The sequence below is a fragment of the Bidens hawaiensis genome, unplaced genomic scaffold (assembly GCF_021521415.1).
Source record: "Bidens hawaiensis isolate Kalapana, Puna unplaced genomic scaffold, B.hawaiensis_p1.1 tig00014618_1, whole genome shotgun sequence".
NCBI classification, from domain to species: Eukaryota; Viridiplantae; Streptophyta; class Magnoliopsida; order Asterales; family Asteraceae; genus Bidens; species Bidens hawaiensis.
In genome coordinates, this window is record NW_027492275.1 from 247,501 (window position 1) to 266,605 (window position 19,105).

At 33.3% G+C, this 19,105-nt stretch overlaps 3 non-coding genes across 3 annotated transcripts; 1 reads left to right on the forward strand and 2 right to left on the reverse strand.

Annotated features, from left to right (window-relative positions):
• Positions 1 to 726: 726 nt before the first annotated feature.
• On the reverse strand, positions 727 to 797 carry TRNAC-GCA (transfer RNA cysteine (anticodon GCA)). Its single transcript has one exon. It is a non-coding gene; the product is annotated as a tRNA-Cys (tRNA).
• Positions 798 to 1,547: 750 nt separating this feature from the next.
• TRNAS-GCU (transfer RNA serine (anticodon GCU)) lies at positions 1,548 to 1,635 on the forward strand. The gene has a single exon. It is a non-coding gene; the product is annotated as a tRNA-Ser (tRNA).
• A 6,532-nt stretch (positions 1,636 to 8,167) lies between these two features.
• Positions 8,168 to 8,254, reverse strand: TRNAS-GGA (transfer RNA serine (anticodon GGA)). The gene has a single exon. It is a non-coding gene; the product is annotated as a tRNA-Ser (tRNA).
• Positions 8,255 to 19,105: the final 10,851 nt, after the last annotated feature.

Below are 19,105 nucleotides of genomic sequence, written 5' to 3' on the forward strand. Positions count from 1 at the left end.
ACTATTGATGAACCAATCAAAAAATCCATTTCAAAAATTTCTATATGATTTATAATCGGGAAAGACTAAACACAAGTAAAATAAAAAATCAAAACTACAAAGGAATGTTACTAATGGAACATCTAGTAATAAAATAAGAGGGCACATTCCTTTTTTTCTTGCCCTTCAAAGTAAAAATAAATCAATTGCTATCTATTACAAACTTTTTCCTATTTGATCTAATCCGTACCCTTTCCCGATTGTCTCTCTGAAGGAGTTGGGAGATAGTATATTATACTTTTGACGAGAGGTTAAAAAAAAGAATCATTTTTTTCATGTTTTTTTCTATAAATTATCCATCTCAATCTAATAGTGATTGAATGCCTGAACACTCAGAGATTCTCGCGAGCCTATATATGTAGATTACACAGTATAGAAATAGAAAGAACTTCCCCCAACCAGTAGTTAAATTATCTCCAATCAAGACCCAATAAGTAGACATTACATTAGTAGTAGAAAGGAATCGGGAAGTCTTGCTTCGACCATTAAAATCAAACATTAAAATCAAATCTTTCTTTTCATTTTGGATTCAAAGATTTCCGATTTCCAATCTTTTACAAAATCCCCAGAACGAATGTTTAGAATCAACCAAGTATTAACAGTCCCCTTATTCTGTTCTGGCTGGGTAAAATTAGGTTGAGTTATATCAGCAGAACAGAATAAGAGATTCCGATTCGTTTGCTGATGAGGCGGCACCCGGATTTGAACTGGGGAAAAAGGATTTGCAGTCCCCCGCCTTACCACTCGGCCATGCCGCCAAAACGATACACAATAGGAGAAATTTACCTTTTTTGTTGGATTACTCAATTTTAGTTTATTGTACTTGCATCCCCTTTTGAATCCTTTTTCTAACTAAACTTATCAAAATTAGAAAAAAACCCTTTTCCCCTTTTGATTGTCCCTTCGATTGATTGTATAGTATCTCAAAACACACAATGCCAAAAAGCTTCCTCTCACTTTTCTATTGAAAAATCAAATGTATATTTCACTCAAAAAAACCAAAATTTATGACAAACGGGATATTCGTTGACTGAGAATTCGTCAATGATTCTTGGATTTGAATCTAAAATTTGGTTTGCCAAACGACATAAGAAAATACAAATTGATACATACTTGATTTATCCTTTTCTTGATTTATTCTTTTGAATCAAAAATCCTTCTCAATTTCCATTATAACAAAAATGATAAGTATATGTAAACCCCAGAACGGAAATTGTTACACGGGTACTAAATTGGCTATTTAGAGTATGTTGCCTATAAATAAAAAAATGAAGTGAATTTTTTGTAACAAAAAAAGGCCCGGCTGGGTATTGACCGGGCCAGGCCAAAAAGGCACTTCGAATAAAATAAAAGCAAGAAGGTCTTCTCTTTTTATCTTTCTATTTTGATCTTTCGAGCATCTAAATGGAATTGCTAATTCTATAATAACGATAAAGAATGTGAAAGAAATACTTAATTTAATCCTTACTTGATGTGTAATGTAACATAGTAATTATCTTTTTCAATTGGGAGAGATGGCTGAGTGGACGAAAGCGGCGGATTGCTAATCCGTTGTACGAGTTATTCGTACCGAGGGTTCGAATCCCTCTCTTTCCGTTGATGACTTTCTATTTTTTTTCTAGTTAAGTGTGTGGAATAGCTAAAAGAAAATAAAAATATGAAGAAAATTGTAAAATAAAGCAAGAAAAACAATTTATTCTTCACGTCCAGGATTACGTCCTGGATCATTGGATTGGAATCCAAAGATGAAGAGAGAAACAAAGAATATTACTACTGTGTAAACGAAAAGTTTGAGAGTAAGCATTACACAACCTCCAAGATCATTTTTTGAAAAAGAAAAACGAGAGAAAAGAAAAGATAATAGATCCTCCATTTTTATATCACATATCTTATTTTGACACCAAGAATTGAATTCTAAAATAGAAAAGAATGTTCAGAAATTCAAATGAAGTTGTGAAGTTGAAATTTTTCAAAAGAGTCTTTGATTACTAGAAATCACTTTCATACCCCCAATTAGATGTTGTAAGCGACCCTAAGCTAATAAGGTATTTTGCCGGAAAGGAAAAAGGATTAAAATCGGGAAATGGAGCGAGCCGGATTTCTCACAGCTATTCGATCATTTCAATGTTTGGATTGAAGGTTCATACTGTCAGACTTATTTGATCTTATCAAATGTTATCATTTTTCTCGAATAAATCATGAATTCTACATGAATTCTATAAGATACTATTAAAGATCTTATCGAAAACTTACAGCAGCTTGCCAAACAAAGGCTAAAAGAAAAAAGAACAGGGGTATTACTGGCATAACATCTACGATTGGATTCAAAAAAGCATAGGCTTCGGGCAATTTGGCGAAGAAAAGACTACTCGGATAAAGGGCAGAATTAAGACAGATCAAACTAAAGATATTAAGCATAACAGACATTTTTTTCGTCGAGATAATTGCATTTTGATTGAGTTATTGATATAAGGAAAAATGAAGAAAGTAAGGTAGACAAAAAAATCCTTCTTTTTCCACTCAATCAAAAATCCTCCAATTCTCAAAGGAGACTAGAAGAAATCATACTTTCATACAATATCTTAATTGAATTATATGTAATGATCAATAAATTAAGTTGAATTCTAGATATACACATGTCAAAATCCTAGCAACGAATCTATAATATCTATAATAAATTCTATAAAGAAGAAAGGTTTTCTATAGATAGTTGGACTGGAATTGACGAACACTTAATACCAATATTATTCTTTATTAGTATTAGTGTCCAATAAAAATAGAAATGGGGCGTAGCCAAGCGGTAAGGCAACGGGTTTTGGTCCCGCTATTCGGAGGTTCGAATCCTTCCGTCCCAGAGCATATCCCCTGTACCCGAATACTTCTTTTTTGTTCAACAAGGTTCTGTTTCACGGTCTAATATTGGATAGAATAGTATTCCTCTTTCTTTTTTTTATTTTGAATGATTCTTTTCGGAATCATATCTGAATTTTTCACAAACTGAACTAAATCGAGTTCAAATGACATGCAAAAGTAACTAAACCCTTTTGATAAAGATAAGATGAGATGTAGAAAGATTACTTAACCTCAGGTTCAAATATGAAAATACATATAAAAGAGGAAGTGCTTAGCCTATAGGTATGTATTGTTATCAGGTATGTATTGTTATCCTATTTCAGTGACAAAAAGTCTTTCTATTTTTGTGAAAAAGGGTTTTCATACTTACTTAAAAAATGAAAATTTAAATATTTAACAATTATATTTATTTTCATTTTAAATATTTAACAAATAAAAATGAGGGAACCGAAGAGCCGACATCGAGGTGCCGATCGTAAAGAAAATTCCATGATTTTTTTGATAGTCGAGTCCATTATTTCCAGAGCTCGGTAAATTAGGTGAAGGTAAGGTATGTACCCCGGTTCCCTCTATCTTTTTAAAATAATTCATTTTAAATAATGGAATTTTCTTTCCTTTTAAAAGTTCTTTTAGTATTTGTTTTACAAATACTAATGCTTTTTCTTCTTTTTTTTTATTTTTTTTAAAGCTCTTCGAACTCTAAAATTAAATTTTCTTATTTTGACTTTATAGTCTATATCTTTCAAAATTGGTTCAAAAAAGGAAGGTGTTTTTCGCGGAGGACCAAAAGGATATTCCGTTTCCATTCCAAAAACTGTTAAAAAACAAGAATCAAAATCATCTTGTTGCTTTTGATCTCTATCAGAGAGTCGTAGCTTAGATTTGTGCCAAGGTTTCAAACGAAAAGGATATAGGATTTTGATTTGAAAACCTTCGCTGAACCAATTTTTAGGAAATTCTGTTTTGGAAAATTGAAGACCATTATAGCTACACTTTAGATAAATTTCTCTATTCCAATCTTGGAAATCCTCGTACCATTCCGGAGATTGTCTCAATAAAATACGACCGATATTCTTAGCTATTATTAATAAGGGTAATTTAATATATCTTCTAAAAATTGATTGAGCTAGTAACAGAACACTTCTTGATTTTTGTGCATATGGAATGTTCTCCCAGAATTCTATTGCGTCTTCCTGGTCGTTTTTTTTATTTGGAATTGTTGATTTAAAATCTCGAATTCTGACTTTTTGCCCGATCAATCTCTAATAAAAAAAAGTTTCATTAGGTCAGATATAGGAAAAGGAAAATCTTCCATTTTTTCCAAAAAAAAGCGGGGAATGGGGATTTCCTTGAGACGGTCCCCAAATAACTATTTTACGCCTTTGAAGACGGCTAGAGGTTTTGATTAAGGCTCGACGAAAATCTGGTTCTTCCAAATAACTTATAAAACCCGAATCTCTATTAAATTTTTTAAAAAGATTAAAATTCTTGAAATTAGACTTCTTAAAACTTCGTGTGGAACGAGTTAAAAATGCTATATGTTTAAATTTTCTTGTTCGAAGCTGGTGATCCAGCCCTTGCATTATGCCTTGTTCTTTTCGTCGTTTTATAAAATATTGTTCCAACTCGTTGATTAATTTGTATGACCATCGAGGGAGTTTTTTACCTATTTCGTTTATTCCAATATATTTTTTTTGACGTTTAGGGTTAGTTAGAATTGCGTTCAATGAAAACTTTAACCTATTATTTGAATCGATTTTGACTTGTTTTTTTTCTGATATTTCGATTTTCTGTTCATTTTCTGGAGAATTAGGATAGGGAAGAAGGATACCATGAATTTTATTTAGTTCAGCTTTTTCTGTGCAATTTTCTATCGAAGTTTCATTTATGATTGAAGAAGAAAAAAATTTCTTCATTCTTCCACGATACATCCCATTCAAAAAGGGATCATACATTTTCACTAGGCAATTTTTTTTGTTTTTCGTCTCAGCATTAGACAATCTAGTCTTTGTTTCAAGTATATTTAGAGAAAAAAATACTGTCTCTAAGGCCTCAATTCTATTTATCAATTCATTATTTAAGTTGTTATTTTTATCTTGATTGGTATAAAGCCACTCGGCGTATAGTTCATCAGGGGAGATTTTTTCTAATGTAAACAACGATATTCTTCTTGCTAGTATTTCCCCAAAAGTTGACAAACTCGGAGGATATGTAAAAGATATTCTTTGTTTTCCATCGCTTTGGCATGTATAAAAAAATATTGTGAGGCTTCTTTTCTTACAGAGCCTTTCAATTTTTTTTATTATCTTTCTTATGTATCGTAATGGACGAGTCCATCGGTTATAATCGAAAAAAAAAGTAAGAATAGGTTTTTCAAAAAAAAAAGTATTTTTCTTCATTTTTTTTCTTTTTTTCAAGTATTTTGAACTTCAAATTTTCTTGATTCCCATACATATAATCAACTTCTTCTTCTTCCATTTTGTCGAGCTCGTTCAGTTTATCACTAAAAATAGGTGACGGTATTCTGCCTAAATAGTAGACACAGGTAACTAATAATAAAATACTAAAGATACCAGCCATCTTTTTTTTTTAATTCTGACTTTTTTAATTCTGACACAGGGTATTTATTAGATCGAATGTAGTTCCGAATAGATCGATTTTGCCGTATCCAAACTAATAGCAATCCAATCCATTTCATGAATAAAATGTGACCAATTATCCAACCAACAAAACTACTTGTTAAAAATAAAATCTTGCTGTTGCATCGAAACATAAAAATGTTGACTAATCTCGCTAACATTGAACTTGGTAAAATGAAATGATTCAATAATTGAAAAATGAGATTATTCAGGAATACACATTGAATGCTGAGATTACGCATTGAATTTCTGGTAGTAGATCCATAATAAAAGAAGTTTTTGTGATTATTGCAGAAGAAATGAAACAAAAGATACGGTAGAGCTAGGACAGTTGTTGTATGAGGTCTACCCAGTGCTAGATGCAGAGGCGCATAATAGATCGATATGAACATTATGAGCTGTCCCGTAATAAAACCAGTTGTTGCTGATACCCTCTTCTCGGCTCCTTCTTCTCCTTCTTCCATAACGTGAGCTCGGAGAAGAAAGAGATAGGAGGGTCCTATGGAGAATGTGGTCAGAAATCCATAATAGAGTCCGACTATCTAAATTTTGTAATTCCATTATTTTAAAAGGAATAAACTTCTAATCATTTTTTCTCGATCCGTACGAGGAGAAAGCTTCTTATACGGTTCTAGGGGGGGTTTCTTTTTCATCTACATCTATCCCGATGAGCCGTCTATCGAATCCTTGCAATTGATGTTCGATCCCGAAGAGAAGGAAGAGATCTTCGGAAAGTGGGTTTTTATGATCCTATCAAGAATCAAACTTATTTAAACGTTCCCGCTATTCTCTATTTCCTTGAAAAAGGCGCTCAGCCTACAAGAACTGTTCAGGATATTTTAAAAAAGGCAGAGGTTTTTAAGGAACTTTGCTCTAATCAAATGAAATTCAATTAAATTAAGGAAATAAAAACTAAGGATAGGATAGTGATTTCTATATCATTTTGGATATCTTTTCTATACTATGTTTTTTTATTTCCTTATTTTTTTTCTTGCTCTACTTATTTTCTTGCTATCTTCGTATCTATTTATCATTGCTTTTATAGAATCTTTTTCTAAGTAAAACTTATTTGGTGGATCCTTACAAATATAGAAAATTCTGACATTACCTGCAGTTTTCATTAGAACTCTAATACCAAGTAAGAAACAAGGAATCAAAGTTCGTTATTCGACTTATTATATATGGATTCAATACACTATTGATTGCATAAATCTTTTTTCTACTTTATCTTTATTTATTCTCCACCTAAACTAAAAATTTTAGTATATATGCATATTCAATGCCAATCCAACACAAGTCTTTTTTTTTCCTTTTTTTCAATTTGAGTTCTTGTACTTTTTCCATCGTATTCTTTTATTAACTTTTATATTGACAATATTGTATCGAACAAATATAATTCATCGTGATAAGCAGCTCTATTTATTTCTGTCCCATAGGTTTTAGGTTTGATTTTTTACCTGTTGATTCAAATGATGGGTTCGTTGGATTAGCGTTGCTACTCGGATTTTTGGTTGAAAAAGTGGATAACCTAGAAATAGGGGATAGTCCAGCATTTTTTACATTTCTTTCTTTTGATTTATTTCTTTTTCGGGAAATTTTTTCTTTCTTTTTCGGGAAATTTTTTCGTAGATTACGTAGATTTATGGTTTGATTTAATCATTTTTTTATTCTGTTTATTCTGATTGTATCTACATATCCTTTTCTATGTGGGTTGCTAACTCAACGGTAGACTACTTGGCTTTTAAGTGCGGCTAGGATCTTTTACACATTTAGATGAAGCGAAGGATTCGTCCATACCATCGGTAAAGTTTGGAAGACCACGACTGATCCTCAAAGGGAATGAATGGAAAAAATAGCATGTCGTATCAATTAAGAGTTCTGAGAATATTTTATTCTTTCCGGCTCAAGACAAAGCCTTCGTTTAAATTATTCAAATGGGCAAATAGAAGTCAATTTTAAGTTGGATCGAATTAAGAAATGGATAGGGCCCCATGGCTTCAATTAATTTCATTTTGATTATAGGGAAAGAAAAAGCAACGAGCTTCCGTTCTTAATTTGAATGATTACCCGATCTAATTAGACGTTAAAAAAATATTAGTGCCCAATACGGGGAAGGCTTTCTCCCAGGAATGTATTCTTGATTTTTTAATGAATCCTAAATATTACCATCCTCCATTCCATAATGGAGAAGTATGTGTATAAGAAACAGTATATTGATAAAAAAATTTCCAAAATCAAAAGAGCGATTGGGTTGAAAAAAGTAAAGGATTTCTAATCATCTTGTTATCCTATAATGAAAATAAAGGAAAAAGATAGGATAGAGAATCTGTTGAGAATTTTATCTGTATCCGAGGTATCTATTCGGTTTGTACTATAATACCTTGTTTTGACTGTATCGCACTATGTATCATTTATAACCCCCAAAATCCTCTACCCTTAATTTAATTTAAATCAAATTTCAAATGGATAAATTCCAAAGCTATTTTTGATAGTCTACCCTAATTTACCGATCTTGTAAAACAAGATCGGTAAGATCGGTCTCCATTATTTGGGGCTAAAGCCTTATCCACGATTAAATGTATCCATTGATATTTGATCTATTGTGGTTAGTAAGATCGGTAAATTAGGTGAAGGTAAGGAAAGAGAGGGATTCGAACCCTCGGTAAGCAAAAGCCTACATAGCAGTTCCAATGCTACGCTTTCAACCACTCAGCCATCTCTCCTACATAATGATTATGACCCCAAAACCGAAAATAGAGTGAATAATGAATCATTCATATTAGATTATTGGGTAGGTACAACCAATCAATTCTAACTAGAATCTAACTAGAAAGCGATCAAAATAGAAAATTTTTCATCATAATAAAAGCAGGATCTTTCCTTCTAGGCTGGGGGGATAAAGAGAAAATTGTTTTCTTACAAAAACGAAAAAAAAATTCTATTTCTATTCATGTTTGCAAAAACAATGTTTTCTTCTTTTTCTGATTATCTATTTATACTATACCGACCGGATTAAATCAAGAAATTAGAAATTATAATGAATTGACTGAGCGAGGGGTCTATATTTTATGGTTAATGGATATCTTTAGATCATGATTCAATCTATTTAGACTATGATTCCATATCAGAAGAATTCTCAAATTGCTTTATAGGCCAGTTTTAGAGTTATCAAAAAAACCCTTATCCTATCTATCTATTCTATTAAAAATAGAAATAGATAAAGAATTTTTTTATAGTTGATTGTATAGTGTATACACGTAAATATACAACACAAAAAAATGGGCGGTTATTCTATTTTCATCATACAATGATTCTTTTTCTTCTTTGTATCATAATTCAACCAACTGAGGTTATTCTAAGCTGTAACTTCAATCAAATAAGAATAGTTTCTTTCATTGGTAGACTATTCCAGTAAAGTAAGATGGAATCGAATCCGGTTCCCATATTGATTTCTTAGTTCTTATCAATTCTTTTTTTGAATATTGAATTTTTTAAGATCGAATAGACTGACCATTTTTTTCTTTTTTTCATGAGAATGAATATGTTTTTATGTTATTTCGTACTGTAGAATTCTTTTCCTTGGGGGAACCTTTTTCCCGCGAGAAGTAATGAGAACAATGATAGAATGGATTGCTACCTATGTCTAGATCGCGGATAATGGAAATTTTATTGATAAAACCTTTTCAATTGTAGCCAATATCTTATTACGAATAATTCCGACAACTTCAGGAGAAAAAGAGGCATTTACCTATTACAGAGATGGTGCGATTTGATTTTTTTTATTACTCTCAGTCTTACGAGAAAAGAAATACACACGATTCGTGATCGGTAAAAAAAGAAAATAAAAAAATCTACGCTTGTTGAAGGTAAAGTTTGGAAATAGAACAATTCCTTCTGTCGTGTATCCTCGATTAATGCAGCCTCAGATGCTATGTTTCAATTCTCAATTCTAGTATTGAGTGAAAGGTTATACCTATGGTTCGGTATTACAGGTCAATCCTAGTCCACTAATACCAATAGGCAGCAGAGGGGAAGAAGCACTACACCTAGGAATCAACAACACTAAAACTTTGTTATAAATTAACCCTTTCTTTAGCAAGCTTGGGACTAAAAGAATGGTTGGGACAACAAACATCCATCTCGTTTGTATTTTGGATACCCGTATAACCATCGAAGGCTGTTGAAGTGACTTATTTCTGGAATTTGGGAAGCGTTGAGAACAAAGAAATTGTTGGAGTTATCATTTCTCTCTAGTACCAATACGTTTGATGTTAAGAAAAGATCTCTTGCAAGAAGGATGGCTAGAGATTTCTTATAAAAACACTAGCCCTACTCAGTTCATAATGAGAAGTTTTTCATCTTCTTTATTTTATCATTTTATCATTATGCACATAAGGGAGGAGCCGTATGAGATGAAAATCTCATGTACGGTTCTGTAACGGAGATTCTTTGAATTGAATGACGACCGTAACGGATGTCAGCCCAATCCGAAGGAAATTATGCGGAAGCTTACAGAATTATTATGAAGCTATGCGACTAGAAATTGATCCCTATGACCGAAGTTATATACTCTATAACATAGGACTTATCCACACAAGTAACGGAGAACACACAAAAGCTTTGGAATATTATTTTCGAGCGCTCGAACGAAACCCATTCTTACCACAAGCTTTTAATTATATGGCCGTGATCTGTCATTACGTGCGACTATCTCCACTATAGAAAGAAAAAAGTAAAGAAAGATCAAATTCACTAGTAAATACTATAAAAAAGGGCTTTCTACATAAGCATCGTCTAAAACAACGATTTTTATTAGCTGTAGAAAAGAAAGAAACTTCATAGAAGTTGAAATATGAAGAAATAGATATGCCTAGCTATTTTAGTCTATGGGTAAAGTATCTAATTGATAGAGTAAGCACCGTAAAGATCAATTAGCGAGGTTTTGGCCGATACAATAAGAACTGCTTACTTATGTCATGATGTGAGACAAACGTTAGTAATCAACTTATGTAATAGAGTTGATCCACTAAGGTATTGAGCAGCGGTGTAGGATCAGATCCCAAAGATAGTAAGTCTTTCCTTTCGAAAGTCTTTCTCAAAAATTCTATATAATCTAAATTTCTATATGATATGAAACTGAGATAGTTACCTTTCAGAAAATTCTAATGATAGGCGAAATGTCTATGTTTTATTCTTCTGAAGGTGGGAGAAAAGATAAAACTAAAATAAACCGGATTTTTAATCCAAACTTAAGATTTAAGATTGAAACTCATTTTATTAACTTCTTTTAGTTAACCCGAAAAATGGGATAGATCTACGATAAATGTTATTCAGTTAGATACGGTAGATTCAAATGGGATAATGGGATACAAAAAGAGTTTACTGGCGAGCCGTATGAGGTAGGAAACTCTCAAGTACGGTTCTAAGGGAAGGAATTACCCCACCTATTCCGACCGGGGAGAACAGGCCATTCGCCAGGGGGATTCTGAAATTGCGGAGGCTTGGTTCGACCAAGCCGCTGAGTATTGGAAACAGGCTATAGCACTTACTCCTGGTAATTATATTGAAGCTCATAATTGGTTGAAGATTACTAGACGTTTCGAACAGAAGATCAGACCTTTTCTTGATTTTAGTTATGATTTAGATTGTTTTAGATATTTTTTTATTTGTTATAATTCATTTTTTGTTGGCTGTCTCAATTAAGATCACATTGAGTACACTCGATACATGTATCATAAATCTTTACTGAATGCGACATTGGATCTATCTATTTTTGAACGCGATAAAGTTTCAATCTAGTAAATTGATAAATGAATTATATATTTAAATACTAGTACTAGATGAATCGATGAGTTCCCCGTTTTTTTCTCTATTTCTGGATTGACAGTGCCAAAATACTTTGATTTCTTATCTTTGTGATAACATGATCATATCTTACATGGCAGACATGCTAATTGAAATTAATTTACTAATTGAAATTAATTTATGAAAATTATAATGTGATAATTTATATTATAATATTACTTATTCAATAAATTTGATTGATTTATACGAGTTGATTTTCTGTTACGATAAATTGATGAAACAATAGCGAGTCCAATAGCGGCTTCAGCAGCTGTAATAGCTATAACAAAAATAGAAAAAATGGATCCTTTTAGTTGACGACTATCAAAAAAATCAGAAAATGTTACAAAATTGAGATTAACCGCATTTAATATAAGTTCAAGACACATAAGAGCCCTAACCATATTTCGACTTGTAATCAATCCATATAGACCAACAGAAAATAAATAAGCACTCAAAAAAAGTACCTGTTCGAGCATCATTAACCAACTCCTTATAAATCTCGATTCATTTCAATATGAACAACAATTTAACCAATTGGATTGACTAGAATATAACGAGTAATGCAACAAAGTAATATATTGGGAATAGATTGAACTAATAAATAATTTCTATTTTATATACAAAGTCAAATAGAAATTTATATACAAAGTCAAATAGAAAAAAGGAAAGACATGTGATAGCTCATAACAAGGTTTTTCCAGTTATAAAGAGTTATTATTGACGAGCTACAGCAATTGCGCCGATTAACGCAACTAAAAGAATTATTGAAATAAATTCAAACGGAAGAAAAAAATCTGTTGATAAATGAATCCCAATTTGTTGACTATTACTTATCAGATCTTGCTCTACAATCTGGTTTGCTTTTGTAGTCCAAATAATCCCGTACCATGACGTATCTGGAATAGTAGTCATTAGTGAAACAAAAAGACTTGTACAGACCACGGAAGTTACTCCATCTCCCACGGTCCAAAGACGGAAATCTTTGGAATATTCTGAACCATTTATGAACATCACAGCAAAAATGATTAAAACATTTATGGCTCCTACGTAAATAAGGAGCTGCGCAGCAGCTACAAAATGGGAATTCGATAGAATATAGAATAACGATATACAAACAAAAACAAATCCCAATGAAAAGGCAGAATAAATGGGATTGGCAAGTAATACTACTCCCAGACCCCCTAATATAAGACCTAATTCCAGAAAGGCTAAAAGAAAATCATGTATTAGTCCAGGTAAATCCATTATATATAAGAGATAAATAAATCAAAATCTTGCATAACTTTATTGACCCGGTCAGGAAAAAAGAAGTAACTCCACTTTTTTTCTATTTTATAACTTTTTTCTATTTTATAATAGTTCTTAATTATTCAATTTGAAAAATTCCATTTTCATGGATATGGATTGATGTAGATGTAGTTATTGGCCAAATCTCTCGAAGGAGTAATTTGAATCTATATATTTTCAAATCGTCAATTTTCAAATCATCAATATAGACTATAGAAAAGAAATATATTTTTCATATTAATATAAATTACTCGCCGCCTAATCCTAATCAATATAATTGTAGTTATTCACCAAACAAAAACCTTCATTCTTTTAGATCAAAATGAGTTCTTAAGTTTTTATTTCAGGCAAATTTAAAATTGTTCGAATGGTGTAATCGTCAATTATTGACACTGGTAACCGACCCAAAGCAATTTGATTATAATTCAATTCGTGACGATCATAAGTAGAAAGTTCATATTCTTCAGTCATTGATAAACAACTGTTGGACAATACTCAACGCAATTACCACAAAAAATACATATTCCGAATCAATACTGTAATTAAGTAATCTTTTCTTTCTAATATCAGTTTCCAATTTCCAATCAACAACGGGCAGATCTATAGGACATACACGAACACATACTTCACAAGCAATGCATTTATCAAATTCAAAGTGGATTCGGCCGCGGAAACGCTCGGATGTGATCAATTTTTCGTAGGGGTATTGAATAGTTACAGGTAAACGATTCGCGTGCGATAAGGTAATCATGAAACCTTGACCAATATACCTTGCGGCTCGTACTGTTTGTTGGCCATAATTCATGAACTCAGTTACCATAGGAAACATATCGTGAATATCTATAAAAAATAAGATACTTGTTTCTTTCTCTTGTTTGAGACAAGTCGTGAATATCGAAGTCTTTTTTTACAGTGAAAGAAGTTGGAAAGAAGTTGTTAATAATAGATTACCTTGAGAAATAGGTAAAAGAAATTTCCATCCAAGATTTAATAATTGATCCATTCTCAGCCGCGGTAGAGTCCATCTTGTTGCGATAGGAATGAACATGAACAAATAAGGTTTAGCTAATGTAATAAAGATACCAATTATTGTTCCAAAAATTCTACCCCTTTTAGTAATATCAAAAAGATCAGGAACATATATGTACGGAATAGAAAGATTCCAACCCCCCAAGTAAAGAACTGTTACAAATAATGAAGAAACTAGTAGATTTAAATATGAAGCAACATAAAATAAACCAAATTTGATACCGGAATATTCGGTTTGATAACCTGCTACTAATTCTTCTTCTGCTTCTGGTAAATCAAAGGGTAATCGTTCACACTCGGCTAGGGAAGAAATTAGAAAAACTAGAAACCCTATAGGTTGACGCCACAAATTCCATCTCCAAAAACCATATTTTGACTGGCTTCAACTATATCAACTGTACTTGAACTGTTAGATAATCATAGTAGATGATAACATCACTGTTCCCATCCCTATTGCAAAACCGTACATGAGATTTTCATCTCATACGGCTCCTCAAAGTCACAAATAAATCCAAGGACCCATCCATTATTCTTTTTCTTGATATGTTTGTAGGATAGATTGTAGGTTCCCTGGACGGATCACACGAGATATCCCGATATACACAGGTGCGGAATCCCTGTGTAGATCGTTACGGACGTAGAACACAAACACACGAACACACGAATACGATACGAACAAACACACGTTATATTAATAACTCAACACGTGATATAATCACAGTTACAGACTCCTGACTTACACGAACAGCTTGAACAACTCTAAACGATCAACAACGAACAACTGAACAACTCCGTAACCTCTAATATAAATACACGACAACTTCGCCTCAGGCGAAGTTGTCCATAACTTCGCTTGGTTAACAAGTTCGCCTAAGCGAACTTGTCAACAACTTCGCTTGGTTAACAAGTTCGCCTAGGCGAACTTGTCAACAACTTCGCTTTAAACAAACAAATACATAAACAATATTACAGACTCGATTACAGACACTAGACATATGAACTACTGACATTTATGCACCAACATAGATAGATATAAAATGAAATCCATTGTAGGGTCCCCATTAGACACTGGAATTCTGTCTGCTATATATATATTGCTTCTGAATTCATCTTATCTTTTAATAATTTAAATTCTTCTTTGTTGAGTAATAACTTAATCCTTGAATAAAATGTTTCTTGTAACAATATAAATAGATATAGATATTTCAACCTAACGTTTTCAATTATGAAATCCAATTATCCAATTAGACGTTGGATTAGTTCGCGAATCATGACAAGAATTATATCTCTATATAGAGAAAGAAAAAAATCTATTTTTCCTAGTGCAATTTCATTCAGTCTTTCTATTTCTTTTTTTTTTTTTCGTTCCTATTCTCCTTTCTCAAAAACAGGGGACCTTAAACAAAGTTAAAGGATTACTTCGTTCTTGATAGTTATTTAATTTGTGCACTATGATGTACAAAAAAGAACTTAATTTGTGCACTATGATACATGTATCGGGTGACTCCCATTGGACTATCGGAATCGAACCGATGACCATCGCATTACAAATGCGATGCTCTAACCTCTGAGCTAAGCAGGCTCACATAACATAAATTCAACATGCATAGGAATTCAACAAACTCTTAGAATCTTTGCTATTAACTATTTGAATTCTTGGCTCTTCCATCCGTATAATTAGAATATATTAAAGAATATAATATAGAATAAAAAATAACTGTTAAATATTATATTATATGTTTATTTAAAAGGAATAAACATATAATGCTCCATACGTACCATAACAGAACGGTGTTGCTGAACGGAAGAACCGAACATTGATTAAAGTAGTAAGAACAATGCTTGCAGATTCAAAGCTTCATGTTCAATTTTGGAATGAAGTTGTGAACACTACTTGCTACATGCTCAATCGTGTTCTGATGGATTAGAAGCCAAAAAAGACGAGTTATGAGCTTCTAAACAACCGCAAACCAAATTTAAAGTTTCTTGAACCTTTCGGGTGTCCTTGCACAAGGTTAAAACATGATGCGGGAAAATTTGAGGAGAAAGATATTGAAGGATACTTCTTGGGCTATGCATCGCCTAAGAAATGTGTTTTCAATTTCTTTTCGGGTTGTGTTGAAGAATGGTACCATGTAGTCTATCAAAGCTACACAACATCGCCTGCTGACCAGATTGGATGTTCGATTATGAGAGTTTATTTAATTCTTTTACTCCCATAGTTGATCTCCCAGATGAAGACTTGGTGCGAGCTTACTTGGAAGATCAAATGTTTTCCACACCGAGGGCTTCTAATTTTAGTGATGCATCGAATGATGATCATCGTGAAACATCTAATGTAGTTTCTGTATCATCGGATGATGTTCATTTAGTTGATTCTTCTTTTGCTCCATTTACTGACAATCCCGAGGTTGGGGAATCATCTCATAATGTTGATGAGACTGAAGCTGAAGACAATTCGACTAACTTAAGTGATCACATCGTTGTGCCTGAGAATTTGGCATTTCGGATTCATACATATCATCCTCAGGGCAATATCATTGGTGATATCGATGTTGGAGTTTGTACACCACATCAGGTTGCAAATGCAAGTGCTTTCATTGTATTGTGTGCTTATGCTAATATGCATACATCAGGAATCATGAGTATTGCTAAATACACTTGCTTTCTATCTCAAATGGAGCTGACAAGTGTTCGTAGGGCTCTTGAAGATTCGTCTTGGGTTGAAGCAATGCAAGAGGAATTGCAATAGTTTATTCGACTGTGTGCATGGGATCTCATTGATAAACCTGATTGTGGGGTCATCGTAAGTAATAAAGCGCGTTTGGCCGTGCAAGGGTTTCATCAGTAAGAAGGCGTAGATTACGCCGAAGTGTATGCTCATGTTGCAAGACTGGAAGCTATACACATATGTTTACCCTATGCAGCCTTGAAGAATATTAAAGTATATAAGATGGACGTTAAGAGTGTGTTTCTTAACGAGGAACTTCATGAAGAGGTGTTCATGAAACAACCTCCTGGTTTTGAACATCCTGACTATCCAGACCGTGTTTACTATTTAAACAAGGCTCTTTATGGTCTACACGAAGCCCCGAGAGCTTGGTATGGCACGCTTGCTTACCATCTTACAGATAGTGGCTTCAAACAATGGACTATGGATTGTACTCTTTTCTACAAGACTATCGAAGAAGATTTGCTCCTCGTCCAGATTTATATCGATGACATTATATTTGGCTCAACAAATGACAAACTATGTAAAGACTTCGAAAAGTCGATGCAGATCAAGTTCGAGATGAGCTCGATGGGAGAGATGAATTCCTTTCTAGGGTTGCAGGTTCAACCGTCTGACGCTGAAATTTTCATTAATCAGACGAAGTATGTGAACAAAGTATTGAGCCGATTCAAGATAACTGCTGAAAAAGTCCCTTCTACTCCTCTTCCCGTGGGCCACAATTTGTCACCGGACGAATTTAGAAGATGTGGTTGATCAGGTCCTTTACCAAGCTATGATAGGTTTTTTAATGTACTTAACTACTTCACGTCCTGATATTATGTTTTTTGTTTTCTTGTGTGCTAGGTATCAAGCGAGTCCCTGAATGATTCATCAGGCGGCGGTAAAGCGTATTTTTCACTATCTAAGAGGTAATCCTGACATCGGGTTATGGTATCCCAAGGATGATAGTTTTGATCTTACCTCTTTTTCCGATTCGAATTATGGAGGATGCATGATGAACTTCAAGTCTACAACAACGGGTTGTCAATTCCTAGGAAGCCGGCTTGTTTCCTGGCAGTGTAAGAAGCAGAGAACGATCTCAACTGCAACCGCAGCTAGCCGAATACGTGGCAACCTCGAGTTGCTTTTAACAGGTTTTATGGATCCAGCAACACTTGCGGGATTACAGTTTGAATTTTATTACTACTCCCATATTTATTGATAACTCTCCTGCTCTTTGTATCACGAAGAACCCCGTGCACCGCTCTAAAGCGAAACATATTGATATTAGATATCATTTTTATTCGTGACTGCTATGAAAATAAATTAATTGACATAGAGAAGGTGCACACGGATTACCAAAAGGCAGACCTTTTTACAAAAGCTTTTGATAAATAGAGATTTCAATTTTTGCTTGGTTTAAACGGTTTAAAATCTCTTGTTGATATCCTTAAATTCGGATAATCACTTTTGATAAATAGAGATTTCAATCTGTGTGTTTTATCTTAATTTAATTTACAATTTATAGGTTTGTAAGTCAATTGGGGATGCGTATATGAAGCATGCGCGGTACAACAAGGAGCCAATTGCAGCAAAATTTCGGCTCCCGGAGCCGATGGTGATGCCGATTTTGTCTGCTAGTCCATCTATCATTTCGCATCCGATTCAAGCGGGTGATTCTTTTCTTATATTTGCTTTTGATGGTTTATGGGAACACTTGAGTAATGAAGAGGCGGTTGATATTGTTCATAGCAGTCCACGTGAGGTGAGTTTCTTGTTAGTTTATGCCACTTGTTTTATAACTTATTCTGTAAACGAGTTCATTTTAATATTCTAATTAGAGTTGTTGAAAAAGCTCGCAGCCTGCTCGAAACCGGCTCATTTGTAAACAAGCTGAGCCCGAGCCAAGGTCAGATCGGCTTGTGGCTCGCTTAAATTATAGCCCAAATGCATACTCACACATAAATATACGTGTGTATACATTCTAAATTAAAGGCATATGACAATTTTCAATTGAAAAAAAAATAAATAAATAAACAATTGAAAATTCTCGTCTGACTCATTTAAATATAAAGCCCAAATTTAACAAATACACACACAAATATATTTATGTGTGTATGTGTATGTGTATATATATCAGCATGTTCCAAATATTATGTTTTGTTTATATATTTGTTATTATTTGTATAAAATATAAATTGAATAAACGAGCCAGGCTCGAGCTCAACATTTCAGCTCGGTAAGATAAACAAGCTAAGTCATGGCTTACCCTGGCCCGGCTCTGCTCAGCTCGTTTACAGCCTTATCTCTAGTGGTTCAAAATGCGCAAACTATAAAAAAGAAATGGGTCAAACATGATGAAAGTCACCCGAAATGTATTTATTTATCTTTGTAGGGAACTGCCAAAAGGCTGGTGAAGGCTGCTTTACATGAAGCAGCTAAAAAACGAGAGATGCGGTATTCCAAATCTTCGTAAGATTGATAAACGTGTTCGACGACATTTCCACGATGATATAAGCGTAGTTGTTCTATTCTTAAACCATGATCTAATATCTAAAGGGTCAGTCAACGGCCCTCACGTCTCTCTCCAAAGTGCGTTAGAACACTAGTTTCTGTTATGGTAACTTTAATATTTAAGGATGATATTTTTTTTCTTTTATTTGGGAACCGTTTTATGGCTGATATTGAGTTTGATTTT